At 37.8% G+C, this 6645-nt stretch overlaps 1 long non-coding RNA gene across 1 annotated transcript; it reads left to right on the forward strand.

Moving 5' to 3' along the window:
* Positions 1-2266: 2266 nt before the first annotated feature.
* On the forward strand, positions 2267-3111 carry LOC138141878 (uncharacterized). Its single transcript, XR_011163297.1, has 3 exons — positions 2267-2306; positions 2337-2730; positions 2984-3111. It is a non-coding gene; the product is annotated as an uncharacterized lncRNA (long non-coding RNA).
* The last annotated feature ends 3534 nt before the right edge of the window (positions 3112-6645 follow it).

The raw sequence follows: 6645 nt of genomic DNA on the forward strand, positions 1-6645 counted from the left end.
ACTTTCAGCATTTTAAATCATCTGGGTTCCAGGTTTTCAGTATGTTATGGATATTTTATTACCTGTGGTAGTTTAATTACATTAAAAGATAGTATGGTCTAAGCAACCTACTTCTGTTATGAAAAAAAAAATCATGAAAAAAAATCTCCCTCCCCAAAATTAAACAATCCCTTTCATTCAGGATTTATGTTTAGGGATTTAAATTAAATTAACATTAGTGGAATAGAATGGAATGGAATGAATACTGGATGGAAGATTCTAGTCTTATGTTCTAGTCTTCTGCTTGCCTCTTACTTGCTGTGAGACTGTGTGAGTCAGGCTCTTAACCTCTCCAGACCTCAATTTTCTCACATTAAGAATGAGCTTAGAATATATCATTCTCTAAGATCTGTTTTACAACTGAAATTATCTAATTCTTTAATTTTCAATTTCAAATTATCTAAAGTTATGTTACTATGATATCCCTGAATGGACATGTTATGACAACAAGAAAATAATGCTTTCATACAGTCTTAGGTTTTTGGTTTTATTTTTTTTCCTAGTAAAAATATCATCTACACAGTGACTTACTCCTTACAGATAATACTCCATCTCTGTCTCCATGCCTTTGCACTGGCCCTCCATCATGCCTAGAGTGGAGTCCTTCCCTCTCTCTTCTTTCCTGATGCTTAAGTTTCACTTTCTGCATGAAACTTTTACTGATCCTTCCCCACCACCAGCTTCTAGTGCCTTCCCCTCCCAAAGTGTTTTGCATTTATTTGTATGTTTATATGTGTGTGACTATATATAAATATACATACATGATATAACACAATACATATATGTGTATATATGTATAAAAATATGTATATATACTTATTGCTCTTCCCCCTTCAGAATACAATCTTTATAGACTGTTTTGCTCTTTGTATTTATGTCTCCAGTGACTAGCATAGAGTAAGCACTTAATAAATGCTATCTGATTGATTTCATGACGGATAATTCTAGTAAACTACGTGGGAAACTGTTGAGAAAAATACCTTTTAAATATCATATAGCAGTGATGTCTACTTCCTAATTTTTTTGCTTCATCTACCCTACCAGTTCTGCTTCCCCCTCCTTATTCAGGGTGATACCTTCCTCCTGCCTCTCTCCAAAAGAGAAAGCTTCTATCAACATTATGGATCCTGCTCAGCCACAATCCATGCAGGGTCATGACAATGGGGAACAGACCAGCTACCACTACATAAGGACAACTTGCTAAAATTGCAAGGAAAGCACCATGTAAATGACAACCATGCTATAGACTTCTTGACTAATTTTAGTTTAATTAAGACTTCTAAGGCAAAACCATAGCAAGCAATTTTTGTACCCAAGATAAACTAACACAAAACATGCTGTTGGTTCAATTGAGATAAGGATGAAGGTAGAGGTGAGAGAGCCACTTCAGAAGGAGTGGGCAAGGTGTGGCCAGGCTAGAGAGGGGCTTCACCTGTCAAATGAAAGCCTGCTCCTTCTTCTAAACAAATTATCTTTGCCAGCTAAGCACTAAACTAAATTGGACAGTTCTTTGTTGCTGAACACCTGAAAGTATTGTCTATGGCCCTCTAAATTTCAATACTCAAGGACAGAGCTCTACTTTCAGGTTCCTTAGATCAGTTTTATGAGTATCCTGAAAAAAAGTCCCCAGTCCCTATTGCCTTTGTGCAGGTTCTAAGGTCCATGATTTAAGAAAAAAAATTGGATGTCTACATTCAATGGAATTAGTTTCCTTTGTTATACTTTGCATTTTATTATTTCTGTATTTAACAATATTATTCGAGGAATGGTCCATATGTTTCACCAGACAGCCTGAGAGGTCCATGGCACACAAAAGCATAGGAACCCTTGGCCTAGGCATAGGTTTCCAAAGTGGGTGATATCATCCCTGGGCTGGAGATGGGGGCTGGAACAACTCAAGGGGGTAGTAGTAGCCTCCCATGAAATGGGGGAGAGGGGCCTTGAATAAAAATATGGGGGAGGTGGAAGCATAAGAAAAAAAGATAAAATTCTGTAAAGCAGTGCATACATGTTCTATCTGTTGTGTAATAGAGTTAAAGTCATAGTAATTACATTATTTTCAAAATAAACACATATGATGCAAATTATAACTGATCAGTGGTCAAGTCCACTGATAGGTCTTAACAAGCAAGTGTTAGCAGGCAAGCATGTAGAAGATTTTCAGGAAGTCCAGCATGCACCACCCAGAAGATGTGCTTGTAATGATTTGTTTACAATATGATACCATCTTTCTCATTCAGCCGGCCAAGATGCCAAAAGGGAAGAAGGTGTCTCCGGGTCCTGCTGTAGTAAAGAAGCGAGAGGCTAAGAAAGTGGTCAATCCTTTGTTTGAGAAGCATCCAAAGAACTTTGGCATTGGTCAGGACATCCAGCCCAAAAGGGACCTTACTTGATTTGTCAAATGGCCTCGGTACATTAGACTGCAGCATCAAAGGTCTATCCTTTATAAGTGTTTGAAGGTTCCGCCAGCAATTAACCCGTTCACCCAGGCTTTGGATCGTCAGACATCTACTCAACTGCTTAAACTGGCTCACAAGTATAAATTGTAGACAAAGCAAGAGAAGAGGCAAAGGCTGCTGGCTTGGGCTGAACAAAGGCTGCAGGCAAAGGAGATATCTCCACTAAGAGACCACCTGTTCTCAGAGCAGGTGTTAACGCTGTTACTACCCTGGTAGAAAACAAGAAAGCACAGTTGGTAGTGATTGCACATGATGTGGACCCCATTGAGCTAGTGGTCTTCCTACCTGCCTTGTGCCGGAAAATGGGGGTTCCTTACTGTATTATCAAAGGTAAAGGAAGACTTGGTCGCTTAGTTCATAGAAAGACCTGCACAAGCATTGCCTTCACACAGGTTAACCCTGAAGGTAAGAGAGCCATGGCTAAGCTGATGGAAGCCATCAAAACCAATTATAATGACAGATATGATGAGATCCATCGTCACTAGGGTGGCAATGTTCTGGGTCCAAAATCAGTGGCTTATATTGCCAAGCTGGAAAAGGCAAAAGCTAAGGAACTTGCAACCAAATTGGGTTAAATGTATATTTGAGTTTTCCCTATGTAAAAATAAAAATTTAAACAAACAAAAAACCCAATATGATACCATACAGTTACATCATACAATGCTGCATTATCAAAATTTCAATAGAGAAAGAAACAAATTTACAATAATTATTAAATTTAAGATGTCATTTTTCAAAAAATATTTTACATTTTTTGAAATGATGCAAATGTAAAAAAAAACATTAAAGGGGTTAAAAAGAGTAAATTTCTAGGTGGGTGCTTAGTAGTTTTGTTTTGTTTTAAAGAGGAGGTAGGCCAAATAAGTTTGGGAACCTCTGGTCCAGAGGAGAGGCAGTTTATTTTATACATAATACCTCACACCCTTGCTCTAGAGATCAAGAAAAAAATTTATTTTTTAATTTGGTACCCATTAAGCATAACTTAAATTTGGTCCCTATTAAGCATAACTTAAAAGGAATATAAATGTTACTTTAGAGCTGAGCAGTTTAACTCCTGAATATCATTGGATCAGATTATAAGTGATGGCACAATTATTAGTAATAATTAAAACTTGAGGTAATAATTAAAATCAAATCAGGAGGGAGCTAATCACTAATCCTCTTTACCTGTTCACTTCCAGAAAAGTGAATTCATTGTCACCTTACTTCAGTTAGCTATCCAGTGACAGGTGTGCTCACATCATTTCATGCCTTATGACTTGATCTCTAGCTGTTTCTTCTAGAGCGGAGTCCAGTTCCTGGCACCTGCTGCAATGCTGGATTCAGTTGGGAGTATGAGTGCCGGAGGAAGCAGGAGGTCGTTGGAATGCAGTCCCTCTCTCTTATGAAACTCAGTGACTATGGTACATACAGCTGCACATGCTGTGCCTCCAAAGTGCAAACAAGCTCCAAGCGAAGGTTACATATCATGTGTCTATGGATAGAACATGTGGTATATCACTAAGGCTGCTTCAGCCACTGCAGGTACCAAATGTTTGGTTAGCCAAAAACAGAGGTCTCCTTGGACCCAAAGTCAATAACAGCTATAAAACAGTGAGCCACTGTCTCAAGTCAAGAACACTTGTCTTCCAAAGTTACAGGTTACCCAGCCTATTTCCTGTTGCTCAATGGTGCTGTAAGTAGCAACTAGCTCTTTGGAAGGAAAAGGAGCTCCAAATGACCCTGCCAGCTGTCAGACAATAGCTGGCTACAGGTCTCAAAGTCTAAAGAAAGATTCAGACTCTACAATGAACTTTGAATATGTGCTAACACTTCTGCCCTAAGATCATAGGATGATAAAATAATAATAATAAATAGTAATAACATCACTATCATTATTAATAAATTACTTATATAATTATAACATTGATTATATTACTATATATTCTGTAACAATATAACTATTAATATATATATATATATGTGTGTGTGGATATATGCATTGCATATTATATGTGTTTGTATATATTAATAATGTAATAATATATGCATAATGTGGACCATTCTTTGAATGTTATATATTATAATATATGTTATAATATTATGTATTAATAAGTAATAATAGTAATAATAAAAATAACATTTGTATAGTACATCGAATTTTGCCCAAAAATTTACACATATTATCTCATTAGATCTTCACAACAAGCTGCTATTTTTATTATTATCATCTCAATTTTACAGAAGAGGAAAATGAAGTTGAGAAAGATTAAAACAAGAATGGAGAAGGTGCCATAGGTTGCTCACCCGCAGAAAAGATTTGCCATGGGTCACAGAGCTTTTAAGCATTGGAGGCAGAATTTGAACTTGGGTCTTAACCGCAAGTTCAGAATTCTGTCTACTATGCTACCTGGTAATGTTAGAGAATCATCAGGGCCAGTGGTATCCAACACTCCAGCTGACCATACTCTTGAGTACTGCCTGGACCAGAAAAAATGTAATTGGGAAACAGTTAACAAAATAAAGAAAAATACAATAGAACATAGGTAATGTTAACATGTAATTTTCTAAGTCACCATGCCCCAGAAGGTATCAATCCTTACATATGGTTTAGCAACTGACCTCTGTAGCTGTCTGAGTTTGATAATGGTCAAAATTGTCTTCCCTTAAATAGAAGCAAACTAAAAAGATTACAAAATAGAGTGTGGGAGAGACTTGGTACCTCAGAAGATATGTTCAGCTCTGACTTTGTAGAAATGTGTCCATTTAGATGATCAGTCAAATTGGAGCACTCTTAGAGTCACCTAGGTGCTGCAGTAGATAGAGCATAGGATTGAGGAAGAACTGAGTTTGAATCCTGCCTCAGCTCTTACTAGCTGAGTAACCCTGGGTAAGTCACTTAACCTCCATATACTTCAATTTCCTCATCTGTAAAATTAGGATAATAATATTACCTACCTCACAGGGCCCTTGTGAGAATCAAATGAGTTAATATTAAGTCAGTCAGTCAATAAACAATTAAGTGTCTGCCATTCACCAGGCAGTAAACTAAGTGCTAAAAGAAAGGCAAAAGACAGCCCCTGCCCTCAAAAAGTTCACAATCTAATGGGGGGCGGGGATAGAGGGAAGAAACAATACATAAAAAAGAAGCTGAAAAGGGGGAAAGGGAGGGAAATCCAACAGATAGGAAATGGGCCACTTCATTAAATAGAGGATCTGGGAGGCACTCTCTGATAATCACCCTCCAGTCTACAGAGAGAGGTTGGGACCCAAGGGCAAACACATTATGTATGTAACTCATTTTGCAAATCTTAAAACTCTGTATTGGTGTCCTTGTTGTTATCAGTCAATATCTTTCTCTTCCTAGGATTGGCAATTATAATAAAATTTTATTGCAGTTGTTAAAAATAAAAAATAACAACAACCCTTTCCCGGCCTCTGCTATCACTTTTGCTGGCATCATTTGAGGCAGCTTCTAATAGAAGATCTAGAACACACTTTCCCCAATATTTTCCTTACACCACTCCCCACCCCCTACCCACCCAACTTAGTATTAAGGTATTAACAGGAATATATTATCAGGTCAGTTGTCTAGTGTTCACAAAAGCTACTTGACATGTGTGAATATCTATCAAGGTTGCTTTGGGGCAATTAGAGTTATAGGGAAATGTGTCTGGGAGATTCAATTTTGTGAAGAGCTCCTGAAGGTCCTCAGTCACCATCTGCCACTAGCCCTTCCTTCCTTGCCACCATTAAGCCTTTGCAAGCCAGAATCAGTGATGGTTCCATCTCCCATATTCTATTTAGAAACTTGAGACTGATTTCTTCTGCAAGTGTCTGCTTGCTTGGTCCTCCCCTTAACTTCGAGCAGAAAATCCCAACCTCTTGTTCTCTTAGTCTCTGTCATTCAGAAAAGATACCTTTCTAAGTGAAAATCTCTTTCTGCAGCCTGTTCTTTCATGCCCATTCTGTTCAGCTTCATCCCTCCCCATCCGTATCTTTCCCTATCCTGTCTATTATTAACAAACCTCATTCATCCTTGAACTCATTCATTTATGCACTCCTTCCATCTCCTGACACTAACTGAATCCTAACTTTCCTGAGGAAGATCCTCTGTTCCTTGCCATTCATTTCAATGCTGGTTTCTCTTTTTCACCTTCCTGACCCC

This window comes from Petaurus breviceps, unplaced genomic scaffold (genome assembly GCF_028583685.1).
Source record: "Petaurus breviceps papuanus isolate PSGF00001 unplaced genomic scaffold, PetGlider_PUasm1.0 90504, whole genome shotgun sequence".
Classification (NCBI taxonomy): domain Eukaryota; kingdom Metazoa; phylum Chordata; class Mammalia; order Diprotodontia; family Petauridae; genus Petaurus; species Petaurus breviceps.